This window comes from Metopolophium dirhodum, chromosome 1 (assembly GCF_019925205.1).
Source record: "Metopolophium dirhodum isolate CAU chromosome 1, ASM1992520v1, whole genome shotgun sequence".
Classification (NCBI taxonomy): Eukaryota; Metazoa; Arthropoda; class Insecta; order Hemiptera; family Aphididae; genus Metopolophium; species Metopolophium dirhodum.
In genome coordinates, this window is record NC_083560.1 from 30905098 (window position 1) to 30924351 (window position 19254).

Genomic DNA, 19254 nt, shown 5'->3' on the forward strand with positions numbered 1-19254 from the left:
GATAAAAAAATATATATTATGGATTTTTAATATTTTTCAACTGCTATTGTAACAATATATCAGGAACCTTGTATTACATTTACACGCTATTTTCCCAACAAATAAAATTATAGTTTTTAAATTACAACAAAATAACAAAATCGCTACGAGAGAAGTCGAGTGAATATCCAATGTTGTAAAAATAAGAATTTCAAACGCTCATAAAAAATTAACTTGATTTGCTTGTATACATTTTTTTTTTTTTTGATGAAGTTAGATAAACTTCTGAGGAATCTTATATTACATTTTTAAATCTTAGATTTATAAGAAAAATTTTTATGAATTCTTAAATTATTCAATTTGCTCATTTTCATGATTTTTCGACATTTTGTCAAGATTTGAACTTTAAATGCTTGTAAAAAAAACTGTGACTAAGGGTTTTGCTAAAAAATATGCTTATATTTCCATAGTTAAAAAAAATAAAAGATAAAAAGAAAGTTCAGCCAAGAGATCAGTTATAGAATTAGTTAAAACATCTTGATGTGTATAATCAGATGTTGTTTGTATGCGAAGTTCAAATTTATGTTTCACTGGATGGGGTTGTTTATATCTAGTGAAAAGTACATTAGAGTCGTTGAGTATTTGGCTAAATTAATAAAATAATAATAGATTATGAACACAATGATGTTAATCGGTAACTATGACAATTACAAAGTAGTACGCACTTCCTGACCATGTTCCCCAAAGTATAATCTTCTTTGTTGACTTTAAAAATTGCTGCATTTGTCACCTAGTATCCACTTCTTTGAATATTCTAAAATTCAAAAAGTAATTTTAGTCGACTCTGGAAAATGTTAAAATGTGGGAATCAAATAGACAAGTATATAATATATACTCAATGTTCGCGCCAAGCTAATCGCGTTATGCAATTCTGTGCCGCGACGACGACCTTTCCCTATCAGTTCCCTCATCATCCATACACCTCTCATTCCGTTAGCCGTTTAGTCTCATTCCTTTGTGTTGTTTTCATGTGAATTATCGGTCGGCCTGTTGCCTCAGATAGTAATTGTATATTATTTTTCTTAAAAATTTGTAATTTAAATTTCTAAACATTTGGCTGTTTATTTGTATGCAATAAAAAAAAATATATTTATAGTAAATTAATAATTTATTTAATTATAATTTCGGAAACAGTAATAATAATATTTTATTTACATTGAAAATGATTTTTTTCTGCTACGGTCTTGAGCAAACGTCTTCACCAATAACGATAAGTCCAATTTTTTAGCACGCTCATTTTCTATTGAAATCATCGCAAGACCACTAAGCCGTGTTTGGGACATTGTGCTTCTTAAATAATTTTTAATTAGTTTAAGTTTTGAGAATGTCCTTTCTGCACTCGCCACAGTAACCGGTAATGTAAAGAACAAGTAAAATGCCGTTAATAAGTCAGGGAAACTAGTAATCAAATTATTATTTTCAATTATTAGTAATTTAGTCATATCAAAAACGCTGTTACAAGACTTAAGTTCAGAAGCAAACAGACACTTAAATGACTCAATTTGTGTGGCAAGTTCTGCTGGATTAAAGTCCTGAAATTCATCAGCCAACTTTTTTGTACTCTCACTGGTTAGGGATTGTACTACTTATCATCAAATTTTAAATTATAAGGTTATTTAATTTTCTTTAAAATTTAATATATTATGTAGATGAAATATATAAATATGTTCAAAACCATTAATTTTAATAATTAATATTAAATTTCTAGTATTTACGTAACACCAATGACCACAATGATTCAATGATTGTATACGAATCACAATTTAATGTTGTCTTTCAATGCAAAATATTTGTAAAACTACTTATCTAATTAACTTGGATGTTGTTTCTGACACCAAACACCGTCAAACACCCAATAACACCACTCTCATATTAAAATCAGAATGAAATGAAAAAAATAATTTATTTCTTGGGCCGTAGACCGTAGTATATAATAATCTATTTCTATAATTTAGTATACCAGCTATTATAGGCTCCACTCTGAGTTACCGCGTATCGCCGCCGCATGCCCGCATATCGCGATAAGACATGACAATATTATTATACTCGTATAATATTATTATTCACATTAATTATTAATAGTACCTACCTACTAAATACTGAGTATGGTGTGTGGTTATCCGCTATCAGTATACTTAGTATTATTTCAGTATTCAATGATTTTATTTACTTGAACCAAAATTTTTTTTAAAAAGTACATTTTGCTGCGAGGCGCCGAGGCCCCTTTCACGATGAGGCCCGCGGAAAATCCCGCCATCAATCATATGTAGTTCCGCCACTGGTACGACGCTGGTAAACGAGATCGTCTAATTGACCACCTTCTCCAGCTTGCGACGCCCACAATAACACCACCAACTACTACATCGGATAAACCAAATAAAACTGTAACCACGGTTTCTCAATCTGGAGTGGCCACAGGGAATGTCCTTCCACAGCCTACCAAAGTTGAACCTACTCTCGCCGATCTTATCGCTTTTATGAATGGCCATGCCAGCGATCATGCACAACGGTTTGACCGACTGGAAAATCAGTTTAGTGGTTTTGCCAAACGGCAAGATGCAGTTCAGTTGCGAGTGGATAAAACTGAAAAAAATATCGCCACTCTTCACCGCAACTCGATCGAACAGCGAACTGCATACACGAAAACCGATGACAGTGTAGTGAAGATCCACGCCGACGTCGAATCCCTTAAGGAAACTGTGAAACAGATACAATCCAATTTAAAGGTACCTCCGACTCACCCTACATCTCAAGCGCAATCATTCCAGTCGACATACAATCTCAGTTGGTGCATTCAGGAAATAAAAATTTTAAATTTCCAGTAATATTCAAATTCACCGAGAAAAAACCAAAAAAATTTATAAAAAACCGGGAATTTTATGAAAAAATCAGTTTTTGACTAAATCTCTAAAAAAAATTACCGAAGATACATGAAGATTTCACTAGATGTTTATATAGATATTAGATATGATTTTAGCTCAGTGGGTATACGTATCAGCTCTTAATATTATTATTGTACTATAATTGAATTATGCTTAAATAAATAAATAAATTTATAATTTTCCATAAGTACACCATAAAAGATTCAAAATATTTTTACTCATGTTGAGCTATTTATAGACATATGAAATGAAAATTATATTTTTATATGATACATAAATGATCAATTAGGTATTATTGTAGGACCTAAGTAAAGTAAATCTTATGATTTTTTCACATTTGATAAAATTATTTTTTATTTATGCCACGACATATTTTATAATATTCATATAGAATATTTGCAATTACCTATGTAATAATTACATAATTAAAACGTATAAGTAGGTAAAACATATAAATTTTAATTCGATTACATAAGAATATAAGTTTAAAAAGTTTGTTTTCACTCAAACTAAGAAATAGAGAGGACGCCACTTGTGATTTACATTAAGAATGTCCCTTTAAGCCTATAAAAAAGTGAATTATATATATTGTTCCTTTTAAACATTTAATAGGGATTTCACAAATAGGTATTAGGTACTTGCTATATCTACATTTAAGAAACAAGAGTGAAATAATAATAAAAATTATGTCTATATAACAAGAAAACAAGAGCTACGGTCGTAGCGTGGTGGTTGAACTCAATCACCCACGTATTCTGAGGTCAAGTATTAGCCGGTGTTGTTAGTTACTGATCCTTTTAAAAATATTTTGGTGTGCCTCTTCTAATTATTTTCTAATCAATAATGGCCGTATTCACAGTCAATGCTTAAGAATAAGTATTTCTTGAGCTAATTTTGATAATTAAAAAAAAAAATTGTGATAATAACTAAAAGCAATTATTAAGGTAGGTCTTGACCAACCTTAATTTAAGTACCTAATACTTTTTCTTTTCTCAACCCAAAGCCTCTAGGTTAAGCAATACTTATTCTTAAGCATCGACTATATGAATACAGCCCTATTTTTTTCCCCATTCAAGCACTGAACAAAACCAATGTAGTATGTATCTACCTATGTCCTATTTAGAACTAAATAAATTCAAATCAAAATATAAGAAAACATATATATACTTCAATAATATTAAATAATATATAATTATAAAATAATTCTGTAGTTTTGAGTGGTTTTATACAACTTTTTGTTGTTGTTTTATACTATACTAAAAATGTTATGCATATTATAATGTACTGTGTAGTTTTAATTTCTGATATTCATTTTCTAAAATAAATACGTAATATATCTATAATTAACAAGTTTTTTATATTTAATATAGTATAATCAAATATCGAGTCAAATATTAAAGTAAATGTTTAATAGTTTTGCGTTGAGTAGATGATAGTTTTGTAGTTTTTAATACATATTATTATTATTATTATTATTTGATAAATATTCTAGATAAACAAAGTTGGTAGGACTTAGTCAAAAAACAGTAAAACAATTTGTGAAAAGGTTCATGGAATTTCTATTTACTGACAGTCTTTTGTAGCTATACTCTTTCCTTGGCAGAGGAAATAAAATGAAATGTTTTTCCATTCTCGTGATATCAAAAGTCATATTTAGAAAGTTACTAAAAATATTTATATAGGTAGTTTAGATGTAATAATATTATCATGCTAATAATTAATAGGATTTAATTAATTTTCCTAAAAAACTACTGACAGTGTAACTACCAATAAAAATGTCAAAAAATATACAAAATGTGCACTCGTTCAAGCTTCATTTTATATTATAAAAAAGAAACTAATATTTCATAATTCTAATACTTAATTAAATGTGTGTAATAAAAAAACATATATATACTAAACTAAAATTTTTCAATTTTTATTTATTATAATATTTAACTGTAATATTATGTATAGTATAGTATGTGTAATATAGTATTTTATGTATTAGGTAATTCACCCTTATGTACAATTTTAGGGAGGTGGACAAGTTAAACAATTGGGAAACTAAGCTTATTACATGTTTATTTGATTTTCTCTTCCTCCTAGATTCAATAAAAATGTTGAACAAATTTAAATAATGATAACTTTTATACAACATTCCGTAAACACTAATATGCTTCTAATTCCATCTAAAATCAACATTTAATTAATGTCCAAAAATAAGGGATATTTTGTATATAAGATTTTTAACTGGGATATTTGTTACAGGGATAAATATAACGAGGGATATTTTGAAGGTGCATACAGACAGTAGGTAATCGGGTTTTAATTTTTAACTCAATTTAATCATTAACAAGAAATAATTCTACAATATATATATATGTCGGTGCAATTATTGGCAAACTACTGAACTAGCCCAAAAACCAAGGAAACTTGACATATTATCATTATACATTATACTTAATACGTTTTAATTTCTAAGTTACATAAAAATATTAAATCTATGTATAGGTTTTTCTTGTTATTGTTGAAAAATATTCATATCCTTATACCACCCCCACCTGAAAAAAGTGTGGGTAATTTAAACACTATGTTGATGTTGATATTCCATAAAAAAGAAAAACATTCAATTTTATTCAATTATGTAATATTATAAAAATTGTATACAAAACTTGAACTAGGTATTTTAGGAACTCGATAACTAATATTGCATAAGATATATGATAATGAGTTGGATAACTCAATTGACTTTAGAAGTCTATTATGTATAAAGTAATAATTATAGTAAAATATTTTAAATCTAAGATAGGAAACTGTTAACAATTAAAAGAACATTTATCTGTTAGCTAAACAACAAAACCAAATTGAATTAGGATTATACAAATACAATTTGATTTTTAAATGTATTAAACAACATTATAATAGTAAACCAAATCCAGTGGACTCTTATAAAACAGAAAAAATGCCGTAAATGTTCCTTAGGCTACTATAGGCAAATATTATTTTTTATGTATTATATTATAGTTGGTATTATAGAAATTCAAAAACAATGTAAATTGTTGAATACAATTGGGTCATGCAATGGATGGTATTAAATTTGAATTCAATGACATAATTTCATTGTGTACGAAAAACGATTCTGAGCAGAGACGGTTTGTCAGTCTAGGATATTTTTTATCATATTTATAATATTATTAGCATGATAACGAGTAGCCGATAAGTTGAATAAATATTATAAAATTACAAAAAAATAACTAAAATCGTTATTCTTGGTTATTTAATAATATGTAATTTCGTCCAAATTTTAACTTAAAATATCTATAAAAAAACTGTGTTATATACTATGTATATTTTTTAGGAAATTCGGAATGATATCAATACACAAAATTATATTGTTGTACAACACTAATTTTTAATACTTAAAACTACTCATACAAAAATATATCCATTTTTCCCAGAATAGTTTGCCGTTTATTATGAAAAAAACTGGTTAATTTTACATTCCGTGCAGAGCAATTAATGTATTAATTTTACAATGATTGAGTCGGACTGGTTGTTTCGTAGTCAGTCGTTAACATGGGTTGGTCCGGAGAACAGCTTTCAACTGCAACAGATGTTCTCTGTGCGCCTTATTTCTCTAAAGGGTGACGTGGAGTTCCCTTCATGCTCACTTGATTTGAGAATCTGCAACAACTTCATATGAGGTTACCTGAAGAAAAAATATTTTTAAAAATCAACCTCAATTGGAAGAATTCAAAGATTGAATTTAGGGGGAAATCACCACTATACCCGTCTAGATGTGCCAAGATACGGCTGAAAACTTAAGAAATTGACTTCATCAATATTTGACTGTTTAGGGGCCATCACCTTATGATGTTATTTTGAGATACTTGATGAATAAAACAGCATGATGTATCAAATAAAGAAAAATTAATCTCATTTCTATAAGTTGTGACATATTTTTTTAAGCCTCTAAAATACACTGTCTTGCTGCACTCTGTATTTTTATTAAGCCTTTTGATCAAATGAATGTTATGTTTTTCATTGCTTCCACCAGTACGTATGATTGTGCCTGCAAAACGTTTAAATATTACTTAAAAAATAAGAAAATATTAACTAAAATATAACTAAAAATCTATAATAATTATAGTTTGTATATAAATCAAAATTTTAAATATAAATTTTGAAACCTCCACTAATAATAATAACAGACACCTCTGGCTCTAATAAATAGTAGATCGATTTTTCAAACCACAAACGTCATCAAAAATCATTTTATCATCAATATTATATAATGTATTTTAAAGAAATTATAATGTAAGACAAAAATGTAATTTACTATGATTTTATGGTTACCTTTACTGATAGAGCATGGGATAGCTGTGTTGACAAAATAAAAAATAATTTGTGTATTATAAATCAATTTTAAATATAATAGAATTCATTAATAAATTGTGAATAAAACTTTTTTTTAATATTTAATATTGGGATAAAATTGTATTACTAAACACATAATGATAAATGAGCATACCCATACTTCAAAGCCAGCACAAATGGCTCATGATTTCAAAAATGATTTGCTCTTTTTCAAAAACAGAATTTTCATTGAAATATTTATACATTCAAGCCTATTAAAAATGTATTTTTTATTCAAGTACAAACCAGTTTTCTCTTTGTTTTATTAGGTGTAAAAACACTAGTAAAAGTAAGTAAATACTATTTAAGTTCAAATAACATTCATATTATAAAATGTTATACTTTAATATTAGTATTTACTCAATTACACGTTGCTAATCAGCAGTCATACGAGTAGGTAGTGCCGTATTGCTCTTGTGCGTTATCGACTTTAATTATTAATTATTGTATTTTATTATATTATCGCATTATCATAAAACATTTACTGTGTATATTAATTATTTATTTCAATTATGGAAGAACAATTGGCTTCAATTGTAAAATCCCTAAATGAAATCAAAGGCACACAAAATTAATTAATTCAATCAATCAACGAACAAAATAAAACTATTAACATTTTTATAATCGTTTTGATGACCTTTCTACCCAAATTAATAAGTTATCCACAGACTATGCTCTCTTAAGTAAAAATATAACTACACTTGAAAACAAAATTAAAAATCTGGAACAAAATGCGAATTCCAAAATCCACGATTTCAATATTATTAACAGATAGTCTAGAGCCAATAACATAATCATATTCAATCTACCGGAAAAAAAGGATACTTCTAATATTAAATCTGATAGTGAACATTTTAAATCAATTCTACATGAAATGAACTTAAATACTGAACCTATCAAAACTTTTCGCTTTGGCAATATTTCTACTCGTGCTTGTCCACTGAAAATCACACTTTCTAACACAAAAGATGTTTTCGATATTCTACGCGCACAGTCAAAATTACGTTCATCAACAGAGTTCAAAGATATCCTCAGTCCGAACTATGAATCAACGTGAACACAACGTTACGTCGAGAATTAGAAACTAGACGTAATAATGGTGAACAAAAAATTATAATTAAATGTATAAAAGGTAACCCATTAATAATCTCCAATTCAAAAAACATATAAATATTCCATTTACCATCACAATATATTATCAAAATGTTCGCGGTCTAAACACCAAAATTAATCAATTAAATCTATTCCAGCATCTCATTTTGATATTTATTTTTGATCACTGAAACCTGGCTTTTAATTGATGACAATTCCTCAGAACTTGGATTCAAAAATAATAACGTTTATCGTTGCGACAGAAATATTCAATCTAGTAATCTAACCAGAGGGGGTGGAGTACTTATAGCTATATATAATAAATTTCCCTCTAGAGTTATAAATATTAATAATAAAAATCTAGAAATTATATTTATTTTAATTAAGATTAACCAAAAACAAATTATAATTAACAGCGTATATATTCCTAATCGGTCATCTCAAGACATTTATACAGATTATTTTAATGCAGTCAACGATTTAATTTATGAATTTCCGTTATCTGATTTAATTTTACTAGGTGATTTTAACATACATTCAGGTGATTTTAACCACCTTTATTTCATATAGGCTGATTCACAATCTCATTTCATTAAATTCTAATCTTTATAAAATCAATGTAAAATTTTGAGAAAAAATGACTATTATAAATACTTATTTAATTTTAAAAACTCAATGAAATATAATCCAATATACTTCTAGAAATTTTTTAAAGATAAAAATCTAATAATAATATTTCTAAAATAATGAAGTATCAAGATGAAGAATTTGAAGGAGGACTTTCTATAGTAAATATCTTTGAAAATTATTTTTCTAGTATCTACAATAAGCCACTACCCCAACCAAACCTAAAATCTGTTTATAATTACTATACATTAAATTTTATTTGTAATATAGACATATTCCTCATAGATATATTCAACAATATTAATTTAAAATTATATGCTGATAACCTTTCCCCAAAATTTTTATTTGAATGCCGCTTTAAATTATTGTATCCGATACACTTATTATTCAACCAATCTAAACTAACGGTGTCTTCCCTACTTTCTGGAAAACAGTTTTCATTTCACCAATATTTAAAAAAGGTGATCAATCATCTGTAATATACTATCGACCAATATCTAAGATATCAATTATTCCAAAAATATTCACACAAATTATTAATCCGAGATTAATTCCAATGTTTCAAAATATTCTTATCAATGAACATCACAGCTTTCGATCGGGTCGATCTTCTGTTACTAACTCAGCTATTTTCAAACAAAACATCTTAGACTCATTCATGAAAAACTCACAAACAGATGTAATTTACACCGATTTTTATAAAGCATTTGATCGAATTGATCATCAATTATTAACTCTAAAATTAAACAAAATTTATAATATTTATGACCCTAATTTATCATGATTTTCGTCTTTTCTATCAAACTGATTATAAATTAATAAGCATGATAACCCACCCACATTAATTCTGGTGTACCCCAAGGAAACCATAATTCTCCATTATTATTTTTATTATTCATTAATGATATTAATTCAGTAATAAAACACACTAATATATTACTTCTAGCCGATGATGCGGAAATCTATATAACTATTAATTATATACACTATAAATTTACAATTAGACTTAGATAATTTTTGCAGTTGGTGCTTACAAAACGGTATGGAATTAAATTAAATTAAAGTAAATGTTCTGTAATAACTTTTTTGAAAAAAAAAAATTCTCTTACATTTAATTATAATTTATTAACACATTCACTTAAACGTACATCAATAATTCACTTAAATATTAAAAATAAGAGTTAAATGGATTATTCTAAACATATAAAAAATTTGCCAAGTTCTGCATTAGTAAGACTAAGTCAACACATTTTGTTTGTCTCTTTGAACAATTGATACAATTAAAATTGTTACGCCTAGCATATTATATGATTAGATTTAATAGATTCCTATTTCACAATACTAGAGCTTAATTGTGTATACATTTATTGTTATTATTTATTCAAATTTAAATATATACTAAATACCTAACATTTTTATATTTTTTATTATTTATTACAAATATCAGATTGAATGTTTCATACATAGATGTTATCATAACATGTATTTAGGGCACAAAACTATTGCTACTAGTACTAGTATATTATCTGCACTTTTCTATACATAGTATAGTGTTTAGACTATAATATATTCCCTTAGTTAAATTGTAAAAATGTGTCTATACTTGAACGACTAGATAAATTATTATTAATAATCATCATTGCTAAAAAATTCCTTAAGACCCATTTAAATTCTTTTTCTTAAAACTATACAGAATCAATAAATGAGGTAAGCAAATGCCATATCCTAACAAAAACAATTTTATTCAGCAAATTTTATCATAACTATATAAACTATTTTGCTTTATTTCTAATATGGTGGTTTTGAGTATAATAATATTATAAAAAATGTATTGTTAACAAGTATTATAATTTAAACCATGTAAACAGTATTGTAAAACATGTTATTGTTTTGTACTTTCATATTTTACAGTCATTTGAAATTATTCTTTGTTCCTTATATAAGTTTTTCGTAAATAAAAATTTATTTATTGTGAGATTAATCAGACTGAGATTTTTATTCGGAAATCGTAAAACACTTGATGGGATAAAAACAAGTTAAAATCATCCTGAGCAACTGAAATTGAATGCATAAAATAGTGATGATAAAAAGGTAAAAAGTAAAAACAATGGTTGGATTAGCTCGAACATTCCATAGTTACCTAAAACATAATATGTTAAGCCTCTAATATCTAAATAACTTACAGAATTCGACGATCTCTTTCAATATTTCTACCAAATTGGTCGATCAGTTTGAAATGACGTTGTCCATCAGAATCCTTCACTTGCAACGATCATTCGACAATGTTATTATTATTATTATTATTAAAATTGGTTAGGGTGAATCGGCAGATTGTTTGATGATTTAAAAATACTGCCGATATGTATGAATAAATATTATCTCACTTGTGAAATTGTAGAAAGTTAGACGACCATGAGTTACATAATATATAATTATTATGTGATTATGATTATGTGATTCAACTCATGGCGCATTACGTCGACGGATGCGAAACACAGAAATCTATACTAGCTAGATAAGGTACTCCTATATAATTTACATTGTTATCAAGTAAAGCTCAGCTGTGGACGGGCTTCATTTTCTCGGGGAGCAAAACATTTAATTTATTATATAAAATGTGTAAGGAATAACATAGTTTTTAATGGTAAAATAAGGATTAAAGCCGGATTATATGGATCCAAATTTAGAAATTGGAAAATGGCTCCACATAATTTTCAGTCGTTATAATTATATTATTTATTATGAATTTTTTTTTCTATCATTTAACCTATACTATTTTTAAATTCTGAGCGGCGCGAAAGCATATATTTTTTTTCGACAAATTATAACATTGAATGTTACATTGTTATAATATTTATTATTTTATTGACTTTTTCATATTATTTTGTTAGTAGTTATCATAAGCATATGAATTATTTTCTATCATTTTATACTATTTTACTTTATTTTTATAAATAATTTTATTTATTATTTGTATATGTATTTGTACCTCCCCAATTTTACGGGCTATATATTGTAATCGTGTATATATTAACATGTGAGGGCAACTGGTACATTTGGTTGAGGGCAACTGGTATAATTTTAAATCCCCGATAACAGTCGGGGGGGGGGGAGCAACTTGGCAACACGTTACAGTAGGTTACAAGTGGGTCACTGTATAATGGATGGTATTAAATTTGAATTCAATGATATAATATCATTGTATAAGAAAAACGATTCTGAGTGGAAACGGTATGTCAGTCTAGGTATAAGACATATTATATACTTATTTATGGTATCAAAAAAATAATTGACCTATAATAAGTATCCTATAATAAATTCCAAATTAATCATATCACAATATCCATTAGGTACTTATAACGCGTTATACATCAACAACAAACCGTGATACTATCAGATATATAATAGTATACTTTAGATGTTTCAAGTACCCACAAATAATATTATATAATCACAACAAAATAACTAAAATAGTTATTCTAGGTTTTTTAATATGTAATTTTGTCCAAATTTGAACTTAAAATGACTATAAAAATAAACTGTGTTTATGTAATTTTTAGATTTTTTGGTAACAGAATTGACCATTTACGTGGAATCTTGTTTTAAATGTTCAATCCTTAGATATAAAAGTTAAACATTTTATACATTTTTAACTACAAAAAAATTATTCAATTTTAAATTTCATAAATGTTGTCAAAATTCAATCTTTAAATACTTATAAAAAAAATTGAGTCTATGTATTTTTAATATTTTTCAACTGCTATTGTAATAATATATCAGGAGCCTTGTATTAAATCTTTACATTTTTTGGCCCTACAGATAAAACTTTATTCATAGAAAAAAAAAAATTGAAATATGAAATTGTCCGTAAACATTAATGTCCGTATGAAAATCGGATATTGTAAAAAAATTTAAATCAAACGCTAATATTATTATAATTATAATCCTTATTGCAACAGGGTTTCAAGGTAATCAAGTACTCTGATTTTGATACACTTTTCAAAAATGTTTGACAAAGTTAATGATAATGATATGGGACGGTAATTTATCTCCTGCTTTGTTTTATGGTATAACTATACATTGTTAAAGGTTGCATGATATTTACCTGTTGATAATGAATGATCAAAAATAATGGGTAAAGGCAAGCCCGGATTAAGACATTATGAGGCCCAGAGGCCAAAGTTTTAAATGAGGCCCCTGTACGAAAAAAAAATATTAATGTATATAATTTATTCCGGAGTGAAGTGACCAGCCGACGTCATATGAAAGTATACCAAAAATGATTAAGAAATACTCTTTAAAGATTGTGTTCAACTTTTATTTTTTAAGTTATGGGCAATAACTTTTTTTATCAAAACCATACATACCACATATTTGTATAATATGTATCTTCAAAAGCTTTCAACATTTTAATGTAAATTTTGTTTTTAATTTAAAGCTATTTAATAGTCCTATAAACACTCCGACACACGCGATTAAACAAGAAATATGCTAATTATTTTTATTAAATTAAAAAAGTAGAAAAAAGTTGGCAAAAATTAGCATTTTTTAAAGGAAATTGTGTATTATTCCAAATAATATTGGTACTAGTAGAGAAATTGTTAATTAGAGATAAGTATTAAGGGTTGGAAAATACCTGGTGATTGCCACAAACTTGACATGAGTACAATCATGAATCAATGGCACCAATGGCTCTCGGAAACTTGGCTCTTCGATAAAAATGTAACTGGGTCAGTCTTATTTCATCTGGTGTTTCGGGAAAATGAATATATTGGGTACGTAGTGAAGCAATAGCACAGCTTACTTTGCGCACAACCATATTCACTGTAGAGGAACTGAAGCCACACAGATCTCCAGCAGTGATTTGGAAGCACCGGTAGCGTAAAATCAAAGAGTGCACAGTAGCTGATTGATTGGGGATATACAGCAATTCCTGTTGAAAAGAAACAAATTGTCATACTTTGAAGGTTACAAGTCTACAAGTTACACTTCAATAATATATTGCTTTGTACTTCTGTTGAAATCTCATTGTAGCTCTAGTGATTCATAAAATATTAATTACTTAAAATAACTGGTATTTACTATTTCTTGTATGGGTACATACTGACAAGAATTTTACTGACTTGTCTGTTTCATACTCTATTTTCTCCAGAACAGACAAAACTAATGATTTGGTGAGTCTGTACGTCGTTATAAAATCGCAGTCATCCAGATTGTCAAACTCTTCTGCCCTTTTCCATATCCATCTAGGACGACAGGCAGCGAAAATGATCGCTTTCAACTTTGTTTTGAAGACGGTCACGAGCTCGGTTCATTTTGTATGGTTAATAGGTTATTTAAATTTTGAATTGTATAATGACACATACAAAACAGTAAAACAAGTTGAAACGGTAAAAAAAAAATTAGTAAATAAAATTACGTTTGTTGATAACATTAACAATATCTCCGGCCACTAACCGCGATTAAGGACGCTAATCGGCCGAAATTGGATAAATCGTGATCAAACAGCGGTTAATTTATGGTGAAATCCAAAATCTCTGGTTATCAATATTAATCGTAATTAAGGTGAGGTAATCGCGATTAACTATGTTGCACGAATTAAGATAATATACCAGTCGTGCTGTGTTGGTGAAATCGGCCCTAAGATTATATTCTGTCCATGGCATAGAGTAATTTACTCCGTGGTTTACACTTTCCCCTATCAGTGCGTTATCCAGACCTTATTATTGATAACACCACAGATTATAATATCACGATTCACGATTTATGACAATTTATAACTAAAAAATTACTTTATATTTTAAAATCTATTGCAAATATTGAAAATATCTAATAAATTATTTAATTATTATTAAATTTGTCATGCATTCATTACCTTTAACATCTTTGATCATTCGAACCATGATTACTATTTTCTAATGTTCATGAACAAAACATGTATAGTTGAAAGGTAAAATAATTATAACATACAATATTATTTACTGATATTATATTATTCATTAATAATTATTTTGAATTTATTATAGTCGACTGCTACTTTACTACCAACTGTTTGCATGGTTGCGGTGCGTGGTGCTTACATTATAAACTACAGAAAGTAAACAATATTCTATGATACTTGATTTGCTGTAAGACTGATGTGTTCCTTCAACGTCTGTCTGTGAATTATTTAAAATTCCGAATAAAAGTATCGGTATGTTAATTATAATTTATCATTGTATTCAGTATTGACTTCTATTTACAACTGTTTTTAGGTTTATAAATGGGAAGGATTGTATATCGTCTCTGACAGTCTGAACTGACAAATAGAAATCTGATTGTGTAAAATCTACGGAATTACTGAGGTCACTCAATAAAACATTCATTGTTGACCCAAGATTATAATATATAATATCAAGAGTCAAGACCACATTTAGAAGGTGCCATCTAATGACTAGTTATGGTTATAGCATGACATGATTTTTAAAACTTGTGTAAATATTATTTATGAAATGTATTGTTTCTTTATTTCCAATGAAACATATTTATTTAAATTGGTTTTCCATATGTAATCCTGAAAGGATAAATACATTTTGTATATAACAATTGTATAAGAATCTTAAATCTGTTAGGATGCTATTATACATGGGAAAACTGATGAGTTTCATATGAAATGTAACATTTTTATTCGTCTTTTAAAATATTTAAATTCTTAGAATAACTAAAAAAAATGCTATGTTTTGTTGTGACATTTATTCGTGCAAACTATAAACTATACATTATTAGAGAAAATGTATGAAAATAATAGTGTACTTACTAGTTATTGCAAGCCGCAACTACCTATAAACTTTTGAAGTAAACTAAATTATGTTAATGTAACTACCTCACTGCCTCAAGTTATAACTAGGTTATTTTATTTTAAGACAATTTTGTTATCTATTCTGGCCGTGGAATAAGAACATACCTGGGCGGCGACCAAAACAGGTTCGTTGCGCGCAGGTCGTCTCTAATTGGCTAATAAGAACGAAAAGAAATAGATATACAGCGCCTAACTATGACAAGGTTGCGGTGGGTAATCGGTCTGCCGCAGGCGCGACGAGGTACGTTCTTATTCCGCGGCGAGTATTCAAGACAAATTAATATAGCAACGTAGTGTTAACCTGTGGCAGTCACAATAACTGAGTTTGCTGAAAAAATATGTTTATATAGTTTCAATAACTGATATGTACCCTATTATTTTTATCCATTTTTCCCAATAATGTGTACTAATGCTATGCACGCAACATAATATGTCTATTGTCTATAGTTTGCATAAATAAATGTCACAACAAAACTATGTTTTCTCTGTTATACTTATATGCTAAATCCTAATAAAAAAAATTACAATAGTATCAATGTTTTACTACTTACAAATTAATTTCAAGCAATTAAATTGTAAAATTAAAAATTAAATTTCAAATAATCATTTGATAAAAAAAACAAATTTTTAAAGGCACCGGCCTAAAGAGCTGTAGTAAACATTTATTATTTTAAGACAAAATAATATAAGAAGGTCTGCCACACTTCCATTATAACCAAATGTTTAATTGTCTTAAAGTAATATAGTGCAGTGTTCACCTGTGGTAGTCCGTAGTCTTATTAGCTGATGAAGTTACTATGAGTACAGTAAAACCTCACTAAGACAGAATTTGCTTAGGACCATCCATTTTTCCGTCTTAATGGAGTTTCCAACTTGACGGGGTTCACATTCATTATGTATTTGAATCGGAACCAAAGAAACTGTCCGTGTATCCGAGGTTTCTGTCTTACAGAATTTTGTCTTACCGAAGTTATACTGTAATAAGTAGGAAGTACCCATTAATAGTCTTGTGTAAATCGCATAAGCACAATGTGTTAGAAAAAAAACTCATGCTTACACATTATTAATAAAATATAATCCGGTAATAGTTTGCATATTTTATGAGTGCCATTGGCATTAGATACATTGCAGTTATATATGCATATAAATATTCTATAAAGAGATGTTTGTATCCTCAAAGTAAATATTTTAAATGTGCTTTAATTACAATTAGTTTTAGGTTAATATTGGAGATGATAAATCATTCTGGCAAGAAAAAAAGATACCTGGTGTACAACACGAATGTTTTGTTCAAATCAAGTTCCAGGTAAATTAAACATTCTTAAACTATCTGTACTTATTGAAATTTAAATTATGTTTTTCTGACCTATTATGAAGCTCATTTACAATTAGTACTTAGGATACTATGACCCAGAATAATAATAATTAATAACTATGTCAGCTATATAATTGATAAGCATTTACCACTTAAAACCAGAACCACAGTTATTCGAGAAGTTTAATAATTCATAATACACAATATTTTGAATATTGATAAATCTTATTTGCTATAATTTTTTTTTAAATAAACTACATATTAGATATGATGAATAAAATCTTTTTCTCCGTTCATGTTATGTTTTTATTCTTGAAATATGATACTGATTATTAATCAAATTACCTATAATATTGCTTATTGTTAATACTTAATAATATTCATTTGAAGCAGCCAAAAGAGTCAATCATTCAGTGCATTATGAGACATGTTTGTTGTTTAATATTTTAATAGTAGCCCACAGACAGTTAAACTATATAACTTTTAAAGTTAAGCAAATATTATTCCTTAATAAACTGCTCAATTTGTACATATTTTTATGGTAACTTGTTATGTATAGGTTTAATGACGACTAGAAGTATTATTTTGTATTTACGAATTCAACATAATTTAACTGACTATATTTTTCAGGAAGCTGCATAACAAGGCACATCATATTGGCCCAGACGGTGTCTTTCAAATAAAATATATTTCATTGGTATTCAAAACTCGGAGGAGACTAAATGAGACAAGATGTCGTAGTTCAATGTTAATCTCATAAATGTATGAAAATCATTCATTTTAAGAAAATATATGAAGTAATTTAATACACAAGCATCTCACATCTTATCATAGGCATAAATTCATTAAAATGTATTGGGGGGGGGGGGGCTAACATCTTTAACATGAATATGAGTAGGGGGGCTTCATGCCTACATTACTAAAAACTTTATTTTTGGGTGGTGGGCCACCAAGATATTTGGGGGTGGGGGCTAAGCCCACTTAGCTCTCCAGCGATTTGCGCTTATGCATCAAATCAGCTAAAATAATAGATGATTTTAAAACACTTTTTCTCATCTTTAATGTTTTTAATTTTATTTATTAACATTTAATAAATTTACTCTCAAGCAACTTGCAATGTTCAATTTAGATAACGATATCCGTATATTTTGAGAACTTTATTGTTGAACATACTATGGTCTTTTAAGACTATATTGTATTTGTTATTTTGGCATACGCTTATTTGTTAGCAACCTAAAACATAGCTGTTTGAATCCTTATTGAATATAATCAAATGTTTCATTCAATATGAATGTCAATATTTTGGTGACATTATGAGAATTGTTTGATGTTTTTTTATTTTAATAGTATGCTTCAGACAGATAAACTACATAACTTAAATGTTTTAATGTTAAGCATATGACAATCATTACTGAATTGCCAAATTTGTAATTATAATTATGGGATAGCGCTATGTATGGGTTTAATGATGACTAGTAGTTATTAACTAATTTTCTCTCAAGCAACTTTTAATGTTTAATTTGGATAATGATATCCATGTGTTTTGAGAACTTTATTGTTGAATATACTATGGTCGTTTGAAGAAATATTAATTACAATTTGTTATTTTGGTATAAGCTCATTAGTTGGAAAAAACCTATAACATAAGTCTTTGAATTCTAATTGAATATAATCAAAAAATGTTTCAAAACCACTTCAGCGGCTTGCTTACCGACTCGTTTTTCTAAACACACCGTTGCAATGTTTACTTATGTATCATTGATCGAATCTCAAATTTGATCAGACTCGTATCAAAAGCGACACCTTTCTTTACTTTTCCTGTAATAATAAAATTACATATTCTACTTATAAATATTTTAGATTCTGAGTGGAACATTTTTTTAATTTTTTTATTCTTGTGTCTGCCATCACCTTTTAGGACAGTACAAATGCTTAAATTTTCTTCAACAGTATCTTTTCTGATAGGAAAGTGAATCTAGTTGGTACTATGGGGGGTTAAAAGTAAAGATTTCCTGCAGTAGTTTTCAAAAGCGCCGTGAAAAACAAACGCAAAATCTGTTTTC

General features: G+C 27.8%; 2 long non-coding RNA genes across 3 annotated transcripts; one reads left to right on the forward strand and one right to left on the reverse strand.

The window, feature by feature from the left end:
* Nucleotides 1-6378: 6378 nt before the first annotated feature.
* Nucleotides 6379-14032, reverse strand: LOC132934512 (uncharacterized). The gene is made up of 3 exons (XR_009663039.1): nucleotides 13675-14032; nucleotides 6693-6975; nucleotides 6379-6612 (listed from the first exon to the last, which is right to left on the reverse strand). It is a non-coding gene; the product is annotated as an uncharacterized LOC132934512 (long non-coding RNA).
* Nucleotides 14033-14814: 782 nt separating this feature from the next.
* LOC132937556 (uncharacterized) lies at nucleotides 14815-17983 on the forward strand. 2 transcript variants are annotated; one of them, XR_009663691.1, is made up of 5 exons: nucleotides 14815-14988; nucleotides 15065-15231; nucleotides 15293-15457; nucleotides 17090-17182; nucleotides 17822-17983. It is a non-coding gene; the product is annotated as an uncharacterized LOC132937556 (long non-coding RNA). The 2 variants fall into 2 exon arrangements; XR_009663692.1 differs by having other exon boundaries at nucleotides 17096-17182.
* Nucleotides 17984-19254: the final 1271 nt, after the last annotated feature.